The following is a 14,594-nucleotide window of genomic DNA, read 5'->3' on the forward strand; positions in this document are numbered from 1 at the left end:
GGAGAAATAAACAGCTATATAGTAACAGTTGGGGGACTCTAAGATCCCGCTCTCAACAATGGATAGATTTTCTAGATACAAAATCAATAAGGAAACAGATTTGAAATGGACTTAACAGACATACAGAACATTCTATCCAACAACAGAACACACAAAGTTCAGGTGCACATGGAACATTTCTTAGGATAGACTGTATATTATGCCACAAAATAAGTCTCAGCAAGTTCAAGAAGACTAAAGTCATACAAAATATTTTCTCTGACCATTGTAGTATGGAACTAGAAATCAATAACAGAAAGAAAACTGAAAAATTCACAAATATTTGGAAACACTCTCTTCTACAACCAACAAATCAAAAAAGAAATTAAAGGAAAAATTTAAAAAGTATCTTGAGACAAATGAAAGTGGAAACGCAACATACTAAAACTTATGGGATGCTGCAAAAGCAGTTCTAAGAGGGAACTTCATAATATTAAGTGCCTACAGTAATTATAAAAAAAATCCCTGATAAACAAATTAACTCTAAGCCATAAGGAAAAAGAAAAAGAACAAACTGAGCCAAAAATGAAATAATAAAAAATTATAGCAGAAGTAAACCAAACAAGGGCACCGGGGTGGCTCAGTCAGTTAAGTATCTGCCTTCAGCTCAGGTCAAGATCTCAGTGTCCTGGGATCAAGCCCAACATCAGGATCTCTACTCAGCAGGGATTCTGTTTCTCCCTCTCCCTCTGTGCTCGTTCTCTCCCTCTCTTTCTCTCTCTCAAATATAAAATAAAATAAAATCTTCAAAAAGAGAAAAAGAAACAGAGGACAGAAGAAAAATAGAAAAGGTTAATAAAATAAAGAGTTGGTTCTTTGAGAAGATAAAAGGACTCAAGTCAACAAAACTGTAAATGAAAAAGGAATTATTGCAACCAATAACACAGAAATACAGAGGATCATTAGAACCTACTACAACCTATGCCAAAAAACTGGACAACCTAGAAGAAATGGAAAACTTCTTAGAAATATGCAGTCTACTAATTATGAATCAAGGAGAAATAGAAACTCCAAACAGACTGATGACTTGTAAGGAGATTGACTTAGTAATCAAAAATCTCCCAGCAAAGAACAGCCCAACATCAAATGGTTTCACTGATGAATTTTACCAACATTTAAAGAAAGATTAATGCCAATCCTTCTCAGACTCTTCCAATAAACTGAAAGGGAAGGAACATCTCCAATTTATCTTATAAAGCCAACACTACCTTGACAGGAGAGCCAGGAAAGGACACCACAAGAAAAAAGAAAGGAAGGAGGAGGAGGAGGAGGAGGAGGAGGAGGAGGACTACAGGTCAATATTCCTAACAAAGACAGACATAAAATTCTCAAAATACTAGCAAATCAAATTCTGCAGGACATTAAAAATATCATTCACTGTGATCAAATGAGATTTATCCCTGGGAGCAAGGATGGCTCAGCATATGCTAACCAATCATTGTGATACATTGCATTAATAAAATGAAAGAATAAATCATATGATCATATCCAGAGACACAAAAAAAGCATTTGACAAAATTCAACATCCATTAATGATAAAAGCTTAAAAATTAGGTGTAGAAGGAACGAATCTCAACATAATAAAGGCCATATACAAAACAGCCCCACAGCTAATATACTCAATGGTGAAAAGTTGAAAGAAAGCTTTTCCTTGTTCCAAGAACAGGAACAAGACAAGGGTGCCCACTCTTAAAATTTCTGTTCAACACAGTATCGGAAGTTCTGCCCAGAATAACCAGGCAAGAAAAAAGAAGTAAAAGGCATCCAGAATTGGAAAAGAAGATGTAAAGTTGTCTCCCTTTGCAGATGACATGATTTTATACAGAGAAAGTCCTAAAGACTCCACAAAAAAAACTGTTAGATCAACAAATTCAGTAAAGTTGCAAAATACAAAATAGCATTTTTTAAAAGTAGCATTTCTATATATTAACAAAAATAACCCAAAAAAAGAAATAAAGAAAACCACCCCATTACAATAGCATCAAACACAATACTTAGGCATAAATTTAACCGATAAATACTTAGGCATAAATTTAACCGAGGCGGTAAAAGATCTCTACTCTGGAAACCACAAGACATTGATGAAAGAAATCAAAGAAGACACCAATAAATGGAAAGGTATCCTGTGCTCATGAATTGGAGAAATTAATATTTTTTAAATGTCTACACTACCAAAAGCTATGTGTAGATTCAATGCAATCACTATCAAGATTCCAATGGCAATTTTTATAGATGTAGAAAAAAACAATTCTAAAATTTATAGGGAACCACAAAAGACCCCAAGTTGCCAAATAAATAAAATCAAAAAAAATTAAAAGATAACTTGCAGAATCAAAAGGCAAATCAGGGATCCCTGGGTGGCGCAGTGGTTTGGCACCTGCCTTTGGCCCAGGGCGTGATCCTGGAAACCCGAGATCGAATCCCACGTCGGGCTCCCGGTGCATGGGGCCTGCTTCTCCCTCTGCCTATGTCTCTGCCTCTCTGTGTGTGTATGTGTGACTATCATAAATAAATAAAAATTAAAAAAAAATCAAAAGGCAAATCATATATGTATCTGATAAGGGGTTAATACCCAAAATATACAGAGGATTCATATAACTTGATAATAAAAAAATGAATAATGTAATTTCATAATGGGCAAAGGACCTGAGTAAACAGACATTTGTCAAATGAAGACATACAAATGGCCAACAGATACATTAAAAGATGCTCAACATCACTAATCAGGGAAATGTATTTTAAAATCACAAGGAAGGGGATGCCTGGGTGGCTCAGAGGTCGGGCCGCTGCCTTCAGCTCAGGTCGTGATCCAGGGATCTGGGATCGAGTCCCACATTGGGCTCCTGTGAAGAGCCTACTTCTTCCTCTGCCTATGTCTCCGCCTCTCTTGCTTTCTGTCTCTCATGAATAAATTTTTAAAATCTTAAAAAAAAAAATCCATAAAATCACAATGAGGTATCTCCTCTCACCTATTATAATGACTACCATCAAAAAGACAAGAGATAACAAATGCTGGTGTATACATGAAGAAAAGGGAACCCTTGTGCACTGGTAAGGTTGGTAAATGATGGTAGGATTGTGAAATGATGCAGTCACTATGGAAAACAATATTGAGGATCCTCAAAAAATTAAAGTAGAACTACCATGTGATCTCACATTCTACTTCTAAGTATATACCTGAGGGAAATAAAAGCTCTACATCAAAGACATACCTGTACCCACATGTTCATAACAGCATTATTTATAATAGCCAAGACATAGAAATAATCTAGGTGTCCATTGTTAGATGAATGGATAAAGAAGTTGTGGTGTGGGACACCTGGGTGGCTCAGTGGTTGAGTGTCTGCCTTCCGCTCAGGTCATGATCCTGGGGACCTGGGATCGAGTCCCACATCAGGCTCCCTGCATGGAACCTGCTTCTCCCTCTGCCTGTGTCTCTGCCTCTCTCTCTCTGTCTCTCATGAATAAATAAAAATCTTAAAAAAAAAAAGTTGTGGTGTATTGTGTGTATGTATATATACACAATGGAATAATATTCATCCATAAAAAATGTGGAAATCCTGCCATTTGCAATAATGTGGATAGACCTTGAGGGCATCATACTAAATGAATTAAGTCAGGCAAAGAAAGACAAAAGTGTATGATCTCATTTATACGTGGAATCTAATAACAAACAAAAAACCCAAAATCATAGAAAAATAAACCAAATTTGTGGTTACCACAGGTGGATATGGAGAGGTGGGGGAGCTGGATGAAGGATGTGTAAAGATACAAACTTCCAGGTACAAGTAAGTACAAGGGATGTCATGTACAAATGGAGACCACAGTTTACACTGCTGTATAAAATATATGAAAGTGTTTAGAGAGGAAATTCTAAGAGTTCTCATCATAGAAAAATAATTTTTAAAATTTTGTGTCTATATGAAATGATGGATGTTAACTTATTGTGGTAATCGTTTCACAAAACATGTTAATCATTCACTTATACACTGCTGTACATCAATCATAACTCAACAAAACTATAAAAAATGAAGATATACGTATGGCAAAATAACACATGAAGAGATGCTCAACATTATTAGTCATTAGGGAAATGCATGAGGACCAATACAAAGGAACATGAGAAAATTGTTTGGGGTGATGGATATCCTCTCTATCATGACTGTGGTGATGGTTTGGCAGGCATATAAATATGTTAAAATATACCAAATATGTTAAAATATACAAAACATTTTAAATATGTGCGGTTTGTTATATATCAGTTATACTTCAAAAGAAGCTGTTTTTAAAAAATCAAGGAGTTGGGATGAGCCCTGAGTGTCATATGTAAGTGATGAATCATTAAATTCTACTCCTGAAACCACTACATTAAACGTAAACCAACTTGAATTTAAATTAAAAAGAAAGGAAATTAGGAAGTGACATTTAAAAATGGAATTATCTTTTCATTTTAAAAAGTTTGTCTTTGAACCATATGAATATTTTATCTACTCCAAAAATGAAACTAAAAATCAACATTCTTTTCAAGCCAAGGAAAGGTGGTTGGAGTTCATATTTTTCCTGCTTAAGCTACAAATCCTCTCAAAAAGAGAGTCTCCCCAGCATACACATTTCCCATTAGACCAGCAATCCTGAGCTCTTTATTCCTCCTGGATGACAGACAGGTAGTTTCCTGTTCAATGTTAAGGACTAAGAGGTGTGTTTTGTTAGGTCATTTATATGCAAATGTTTTCTCTGCCCACAGAGGAGTCTGGATAACATCCTAAGGACAGGCAAATAAGCAGAAGCTCCAATAGAATTTATAAGAATGTGCCAGATTCAAAGACCAGTAAATATATATTATACACAGCAAATAATTTGAAACTGAATATAGTTTGTATATTTAAAAAAAATCAAACAACACCTAAGACCAGTGTAGGTTTGTCTCTACACTATTCAATCATCAGCTAAGATGACCTCAGTAAGTAAGATGCTTGGGAAGAAATAACTCAGTTTTCCAATCATCAGGAATTTGGCCTCAAAACGTGAGTAACATTAGGATGCAGCTGTTGACAATAAATATTAGAGGAAGAGGATCTGCTGTGGAGAGAAATCCAACCTCCTGACCAAGCTTTGTGGTTAAAAACCCAGGGTGCTCCTGCCAAATTCAGGATGTAAGTCACTCACTCCAGGTAACCTGCTCATGATCTCCAGCTGGGGGTGATTATCAATGCTCTTTTGGCTCCTGATTCTATTAAGCAACAGCAGCCTTTCTGGAAATGTGGTCACAGCCCTGGAATGCCTCCCTGTTTCTTTTTCACCAGAGGATGAAAGATCTCGGATGTGGCTTGCGAAGCCAACATGGGAGGGTTCTTTACTCCTGAGTATTTCCCATCAGGAATCCATTCTCCCAGGTCCTGAAACTCAACCTTGAAAACAAGAGGCCTGACACCGGAGGGGGCCCTTGGGCTTGCTCTTGACAATAGAAACTGACAAGCAGCCAAATGGGAGTTCCCACAAGGCTTTACTGGGGCTTCTGCTCCAGCACCAGGGAAACAGCAGCACGGAGGGAAGAGTCTTTAGGTTTTTCGGGCTGGTTCCCTGCAGACAGGTCAGGGAGAGCTTTTAAAGAGCCGTAGGGGGATCCCTGGGTGGCGCAGCGGTTTGGCGCCTGCCTTTGGCCCAGGGCGCGATCCTGGAGACCTGGGATCGAGTCCCACATTGGGCTCCCGGTGCATGGAGCCTGCTCCTCCCTCTGCCTGTGTCTCTGCCTCTCTCTCTCTCTCTCTCTCTGACTATCATAAATAAATAAAAGTTAAAAAAAAAAAGATATTTAAAGAGCCGTAGGCAGGAAAAGGGTGATATCTGAACATGCAGAGGTGGAGAATCTGCAGCTCTGCACTTAAAGGTCTCACTTCTTCAGGCAGGGTATGTCTAATTAGCAAATTAAATCTCTACCCTTGGGCAGGATTTTTATTATAATGAGAAAGTCAGGTCCCTCTTGGTGTAGACTGGTTTGGGCTGGTCTTTGACAGCTTTTGTAGTAAACAACTTCCCTCCACATTCCCGCAGGATATACTATTCAAGAGGCGCGGAGTTTTCACTTTCTTTCCCCCACCCCCCTTATGGAGGCAGTCAAGCAACGCTGGATTTTGTGGTCAGGGGACCCCAGTCCAGTCCTTCCTCATCATTACCACTCTGAGTGTTGTGACCCTCCTTATTCCTATGAAGAAGGGGCTGAAGGACTCATCTTCAAAACCTGCTTCCTGCTGGGTCAGGGATATTGTCCCTACCCTACCATGGAGGGGTCTCACTGACTGTTCTAATGATTTATAAGGACTCAGATCCTCCTGTAGTGGTGTAGGTTGGAATCCTTGCACCACTGCTAGCTTGACTTGGAATTACTGAAGGCTGGAAGACACAAAGTTTTCCAGGAGGTTAAAAACCCAGGACCCAAAGAGTAACAGCAATAAAAATGTCACTAAGCGTCCAAGGAAAGGCAAGAACCAAGTAACATTTGGTAGGTACCCTCTAATGGAGTCCCAGGTGGCTTGGGCAGTGGGGTTGTTAAATCTGTGTAGCCTGTTGGAGGATGATGTCAGCCTTTTGTTCCACCTTTCCAGAAGCACTGCTGAAGCAACAAGATGTATTTGTGACAGTATCTATTTCTCCTTGTTCAGCCAGTACATAATCCAAGGCTAATTGGTGATCTAAGACCCTTGAAGTCAGAGAATCTAATGATTTTTGTAGAAGTTTAAAATCCTGTCCTGGGGCAGCCCAGGTGGCTGAGCACCACCTTCGGCCCAGGGTGTGATCCTGGAGACCCAGGGATCGAGTCCTGCGTCGGGCTCCCTGCATGGGGCCTGCTTCTCCCTCTGCCTGTATCTCTGCCTCTCTCTCTTTGTGTCTCTCATGAATAAATTTTTTTAAATATCTTTAAAAAAAATAAAAATAATAAAATCCTGTCCAGTTTTGGCTAATATCATGGACACAGTGGCTATGACCTTTTGTATGAGATGTTGTAAATTAATTCCCTACCTAGTCCTATCAAGGAACCAACCAAGATGATTATTTTGGTAATCAGTAGACCCACTGTTTGTCTGGATCCCTTTGGTGATAGCGGAGTTGTATAGGGGTTATTGGAGAATACCTTAATATCCTCAGGGCAGGGAGTGCAATATACCCCACAGTCCCATCACCTCTACTATGATTAGTATCAAGGTACTGAACCACTATTCCCTTCCCATTTACCATTTGTAGGAACATTATTCCTTTAGCTAAACCTAAGAGTCCTGGGTGGCGGTGGTTCTGAAGGACCCAGGGATGAGCATTAGGGGCAGTCACAAGGACTATTTGTCATTGTCTCATTGGTTTTCAGTGTTGGCAGTCCAGCACATCCGTGGCCCTGTGTAACAGCCCAGGTAACTACACCACCACGGCCATATCTTCTGGATCTCACAAGGTGTCGGAACTACAGATGGTAATATTGTACATAAAGGAGGAAAGGGATCCGGGGTAGGGTTAACTACACCTTTTGGTGGGCAGGTTCCTCTTGTAATCTGGCTATAGATGAGGGTCCTACAAGAAGCACAAGAGGTATTATGTGGGGGTAACCTGGGATCTACATTGGTTTACCAGGTCAGGGCTGATGGATTAAAACAGTTTGTTGTGGTCACGTTAACGGGTCTTGGGTGGATGCAGAGACTGGGTTCGTATGAGATTTGTGGTCTCTGTAAATGGGGTGTTTTTGGACCTAGAACCATTCTGTGGAGTACTCCCACCAGACTCTGCCTCTGTTACTATATCATAGACCTTGAAGGCCTCCTCCACCAAATTTGACAGTGGAATCCAAGGGCCAACCTCCCACTTTTATCATTTTCTCCTAACGTTTGGAGCAGACTGGGTAACAAATGCATGCCAGCGGGGATCCCTGGGTGGCGCAGTGGTTTAGCGCCTGCCTTTGGCCCAGGGCGCAATCCTGGAGACCCGGGATCGAGTCCCACGTCAGGCTCCCAGTGCATGGGGCCTGCTTCTCCCTCTGCCTATGTCTCTGCCTCTCTCTCTCTCTCTCTCTCTCTCTCTCTCTCTGTGTATGTGACTATCATAAATAAATAAAAATTAAAAAACAAAACAAAACAAATGCATGCCAGCAATGCCCTTTGTCCACACACTCCAGGTCTGGGTCTGCCTTCTTCTGAATATCTCTCTTACCCAACTCAAAGACTACCAGGTTTTCATCCTTCCCATGAGTAATCTTTCTAAACTTATCCTAATTTGCAAGTTTTGGACAAACAGTATAATGCCTCATTCTAGTTTGGTCAATATTGTTCACAGCATCCCAGAAGGGTCTTTTTCAGGGACCACTTCACTGCCTACCCAGCAGACTTGGTGGTAAGGATTAGCGGTTACTGGACCATCTGCACACTCTCTGGCCTTTCTCCTCACGCGACCTCTTTCATCAGGGGTGCAACTGTGCCAGAATGACACTGATGCCTGCCAGGTCAGCAAGAACACCAGCCTGTCTGACAAACTCATCCCTAAACTTATCAGGATTTTCTGAAAATCTACCATGCCTTTCTTTGCACATCCCTAGGTGTCTCACAGAAAAAGGGACATGCACTCCAGTAATTGCCCCATCCTCATCAACCACCTCCCAAAGGGGAGAAAGACCCTGGGGTGGTGGCAAGGTAAAGGAGTGAACCAGCTTGGAGTCTTCCTAGAATCCCATCAAGGATAGTGCTCCAGTGTGGGGGGTTCTGGTGCTTTAGGAACCTAACTAGGATAAGGTACAGGCTTAGGGATTGAAGGGGGTGTTGGAACAGGAGGCTGAGGGGAGCCCACTGGGACCTGAAAAGGAGATTCTGAATGGAGATGGTTTGGAAGTAGCTGGAAGATCCATGAGCAAATCTGGCTCAAATCCTTTGGGGGTGGGGTAGAAATGGAGGCCACACATATACCCCAGGAGTCCTGCCAGCCAGGGTCTCAGTACCGTTTCATAAAGGCCTGCACATAAGGGATTTCTCCCCACTTTTGAAACCATTTACCAAGCAGATGCAATTGAAAAAAAATTAAGGGATCCATTTAGTGGCTTTTTTTTTTTTTTTTTTTTTGATTACCCAAAGTGTACTGGGGCCAGGCCCAGCTAGAAAACTAATTTCTTTTTCTTCGAGCCATCTAATTTGAACTGGTCCAATTATTAAGCATGCAACCCAAGGGGAAGTCTTTTGGAATCCTCTGAGCATTTCTTATATTCACAAGTAATTTTCTGGTGTGCTACTATCAAGGAAGTACACTGGATTAGGGCTTCCAAGATTGAGCATCTTCGGGATACATGCCTACTCCCAGGCCCAGTTACTATGGGAATAAAGGCTGTGGAGAAGAGAGAGAGACAAGCAAGTACAGAGGGTCCCACAGTTCTGAAATGTGTCCCAGCAACCTCCTCGAGTTCCTCAATCTCACACCAAGTCCATGTCCTGCTCAATCTTTTTTTTTTTTTTTTAAGATTTTATTTATTTATTCATGACAGAGAGAGAGAGAGAGGCAGAGACACAGGCAGAGGGAAAAGCAGGCTCCACGAAAAGAGCCTAATGTGGGACTTGATCCCAGGACTCTGGTATCATGCCCTGAGATGAAGGCAGATGCTCAACTGCTGAGCCACCCAGGTGTCCCATCCTGCTCAATCTTAACCTGAACTTTCTTTGGGCTGAAAAATAATAAAATGGCTAACCAGACAGGCAGAAAGAGAGCAAACAGATTTTAGGGTCAGAGAACACCTGTGCCCGTGTATTATTTAGGCCATCTTCAGAGGACAACGAGATCTAATCTGGTGACAAATTCTTGACTGGCAAGGCAACGAAGAAACTGGCACAGATCCTGTCCCCACAGACAGGGACAGAGGATGGAGAAGCAGCCAGGAGTTTTAAAGACAAAACAGGGAGTCTTGAGGTTGAAAGTGGGAGTGGGTGAAGGAGGGAGCTGGAAGCAGGAACTGGAGAAGAGAAGAAGGAAACCAAGCAGGGGCTGCGGGAGGCACTCTGCCCACTGCCCATGGGTGGATCAGGCTGGGGGAGGCGCCTGTTCAGGCAACTCAGAACCACAGAACAAGAGGAGCAAGAGAAAATAATAGCTTTCTGTGACTATCAGATGCATACCTCCACCAAGTTCACTTGGTCCCTATCAGGGGGAGCCGGTTCCACCAAGGTCTGCTCCGTTGGAGGCAGGCTGAGAGGAGCTAAGCCGTAGCTGTCTGGTAGTGGCCCCACAAAGTATAAGAAGGAGGGAAAGGAGTATGGAAAAGAGGAGGGAGGTTAGAGGAGGAGGAAAGGGAATTGGGAAGGAAAGGGAAAAATCACTGCCTGAAGGAGAGTAGTGGGAACCCCAGGACACTGGAAACTGACTTGGCGCAGGGACACTGTTGCAGCCACAAAGGGATTGCATCCAGCTGCCCCAGTGGGGCCCAGACCCTCTCCCCTAGCAGGTGAAAGATCCCCTGGGGCCTCTTTGTAGTCCCCAAAGAAGAAGGACAATGAATTAGGTTCTTGGGCTCTCTGAACAATAGAAACTGACCAGAGGCCAAATAGGGGTCCCAGCTTTGTTTCCGGTCAATTTGCCAACTGGGAATTGCCTTGCACTTTCATTATAAAATGGTTCTGCTTAGCCAACTGTGGAATGAATAAGCCCATGTATGGAAATCCTATAGGAGGTTTCCAGTTACCATCAGCTTTGGGAACTCCCACCTACCTTCAGCTTCCTTATTTAAATTTTGTGTGACCCCCACAAAAATGTATACTTATTGAAGAGTTTAATAAAGGTAACAAAACGGGCCCTTTTTAAAGGGAAAGTTTAAAAATAAATAAATAAATAAATAAATAAATAAAAATAAAAATAAAGGGAAAGTTTTGGTTTAAGTTTCTGGAAAATTTGAATCAAGATTCCATCCCAGCAAACACTTTGAATAAATATAGACCCAAAAGGGGATCCCTGGGTGGCTCAGCGGTTTGGTGCTTGCCTTTGGCCCAGGGCACGATCCTAGAGTCCTGGGATCGAGTCCTGGGTCGGGCTCCTGGCATGGAGCCTGCCTGTGTCTCTGCCCCTCTCTCTCTCTGTGTGTGTCTATCATAAATAAATAAATAAATCTTTAAAGAAAAATATAGACCCAGAAGGTCCTTTTTTTTTTTTTTTTTTTTTTAGATTGACTGGATTTGTGTAAGACTTGGATATTTCTCAGGATTCCTTGGGGTGAAAATACTTTCATGACCTGCTCCTACAGGCAAAAAACAAAAACAAACAAACCAAACCAAATCAAAAGAACAAGAAACCCTGCCTGATAAACTAAGAAATCACCAGCTGAGACCCGTTGGAGACTCACTAGGACCTCAACTTCTGCTGAACTGATAGAGCGGTTGTTTTCCCGAGGACACGATTCTGCTTGTGCACCCAGCACCTTCTCTCCATTTTACTGTCTTCACCTTTCTGAAAGGCTCTCCCAAGTTCCCATCATACCCAAGACAATTAAGTGAAGAAACTAGCCCAAGCTGATGCTCACTGTGCTTTTAGAAAGAAAAGGGTAGGGACACCTGAGTGGCTCAGTGGTTGAGTCCCTGCCTTTGGTCCAGGGTGTGATCCTGGAGACCTGGGATCAAGTCCCACATCAGTCTCCCTGTGTGGGGCCTGCTTCTCCCTCTGCCTGTATCTCTGCCTCTCTCTCTCTCTCTTTGTGTCATAAATAAATAAATAAATAAATAAATAAATAAATAAATAAATAAAACTTTTTAAAATTTTAGAAAGAAAAGGCAGGCTGGAGCATACACAGCCTGGTAAGTCTGTACCGGGACTGGGGTGCCTCCAGAGGGCAAAATGTAATCACGGAAGGTTCCCAACTAGAGAATGAAATGGTTAGGTTTATGTTTTTTAAGTGTTCTCCGGAGCCAGAATGGAGAGTAGACTGGAGAGCTAGGGGGGATCCAGAAGATCGACAGAGGGGTTGGCAGGACAGAGGATACGACTTGAAGGGTCCTAGAGAGAGAGCACAGGGCAGTTAGAGGGCTGTAAGGGAGGACTAGCAGAGAGCTCTTATTTAACAGCTTGAAACAGGGCACATACTGAGAGGTGGGGCAGTGAGAGAGATCTGCAGATTCCCAGACCTTTGAGTGCTGAATTCCTGAGACCTTCGGGAGGTGAAGAGAGGAGGTGGGTGAACGTGGAAATGGGGCAGGTCCACCGACATCCCTCAGCAGTCGGGTCAAAAGCCTGAGGATTTGATCTGGGCTGAATCATGAAACAGGAGATTAATTAACAATGACTACTGATGCCCGTGGCACCCTAACTCAGAAGACTTACAGGATGCCAAGCGTAGAGCAGGCATTTTTGTTCACCTAAACCCCACAACCTTTCCAAAAGATGATCATTTTACAGTGGAGAACTCTGCGGCTCACAGAGGAGAAGAAACCTGGTGAGGGTCAGGGAGGCAGAAGTCTGGCCTCCTATGTACCTGGGTGGCTTTGCAGCCTCATCTACCTCCTTACCAGGAAGCATCAGCAGGGCTTCAGAATGACTTCACTTTCTTTCTTTTTTCTTTCCTTTTTTTTTTTTTTTTTTAGGAGACAGTATATACTACGTGCTCATAAACAGGCAGTTCACAAACATGAAGGAGCCTGGAAATCACTGAAATAAACTAACGAGCAGACCTGCGTGCTTCAACTTTACAACGGAAAGGGAAGCTACGTTTACGATTCCTTAAACTGCAGAGTTTCACTGTAATGCGGACTCCACTTTCTGTTTGCATTTTCAAAAACTTTTTTTTTTTTTTTTAAGATTTATTTATTCATGAGAGACACAGAGAGAGAAAGAGAGGCAGAGGGACCAGAGGGACCAGCAGGCTCCCTGCGCGGGACTCGATCCCGGGGTCCCGGGGTCACGTCCTGGGCTGCAGGCGGCGCTAAACCGCTGAGCCACCCAGGCTGCCCCCCAAAAATGGTTTTATACAGGGCTGAGATGCCTGGACCTCCGCTCCCCGCTCCCCGCTCCCCGCCCCGGGATGGGGGTAAAGGAACCTGGGGGCGCTTATAGGGACGTCCACCTCTTCTCTCTCCGGAGTCGGCTTTGAGGAGCAAATCGCTAGGAGCATGAGACACCACTACAGACACCAGGGCCGGGCCGCCCGGGAGCTTCCGTCGCACGTGCAGCTGATGGGCGGAGCCTGAGGGCGGGACCCGGCGAGCCCACGGCGGAAATGCCCCAAGACGACATGGCGGCGCCGGCGTCGCGGGCCCTGAGTTCAAACGGGCAGTCGGCTACGGTGGCCCCTGAGGGCCATTAGGGTGTCGGATAGCAACTCGCAGCTGGAGCCCGCTGGAGTGAAAGGGGTGTCAACCCAGAGTGGGACAACCCTGAGTGGGTGCAGTGGTGGAACCATCGAGGACCAGGAGATGGGGGGCGCCCCAGCTGGCCAGAGGCGGATGAGGACACAGAGGAGCATTGCATTGCATTCATTGCTTATTCTTGGGAGTGACCCTTACAGCGATCCTGCAAGGAAAGTTCTGCTTCTGGAGGGAGGCTGGACTAAGGGAGGCCGTGGGCCACTTAGTGCACGAAGGGCATCCGGTCGATAGTTTCTTGGTGCCGCCTGACCGGAGCCAGGTACAGCCAGCCTGCAGCGAGGGGGCTGCGAGAATAAGTAGGGCAACCTTACTATCTCCCTTTGCTCTCCTGCCTTTGCTCCTCGCCTGCTGTACGGATCAGAAGGCAGAGAGCATTCGTCAGCCTCTGGGGGCCCAGGCAGGGCGGGTGAAGAAGAGGAATTCACCTGGCTGGACTGCGGCAGGCACTCCAAGATGGTCCCCACCGAGCTCCATCTCCTGGTGCTCACCCCCTGGGGTAGTCCTCTTCCCTGGTGTACTAGGGTTGGTCTGTGTGACCCACAGAATAAGTAGAAATGATGAAATGTTATCTCGCTAATCAGGTCACAAGAGGCACTGCAGGGGCGCCTGAGGGACTCAGCAGTTGAGCATCTGCCTTTGGCTCAGGATGTGATCCCAGGGTCCTGGGGTCGAGTCCTGCATCAGGCTCCCTGCAGGGAACCTGCTTCTCCCTCTGCCTGACTCTGCCTCTCTCTGTGTCGCTCATGAATTAAAAAAAAAAAAAAAAAAAAGAAAGAAAGAAAAAAAAAGAGGCACTGCAGCTTGGGTGTTGGTTGCCATGGAAGGCAGCTTTCTAGGATGGCCACCTCAATCCTCACCTCCTAATAGTCATGCCCTGATATAAAACCCTTTCTTTGAGTGTAGCCTGCACCAGGTGACCAGATTTTAACAAACAGAATATGGCCAAAGTTAAGGATGTCACTTCTGAGAGTAAGCTACAAATGACTGTGACTTCCCTCTTGCTCGCTTGCTCTGATGAAGCAAGCTGCTGATGGAGAGGCTCACCGTGGCAAAGAACCGAGGCCAACACTCAACTGAGTGAGTGTGGAAGAGGATCCACCGCAGGTGACACTTAAGAATCTTAAATTATGATGCCTGCAGTCCCAGCTGACACCTGGATTGCAGCCTTTTGAGAGACCCAGAGCTGGAGGCCCCAGA

The sequence above is a fragment of the Canis lupus genome, chromosome 1 (genome assembly GCF_011100685.1).
Source record: "Canis lupus familiaris isolate Mischka breed German Shepherd chromosome 1, alternate assembly UU_Cfam_GSD_1.0, whole genome shotgun sequence".
Lineage (NCBI taxonomy): Eukaryota > Metazoa > Chordata > Mammalia > Carnivora > Canidae > Canis > Canis lupus.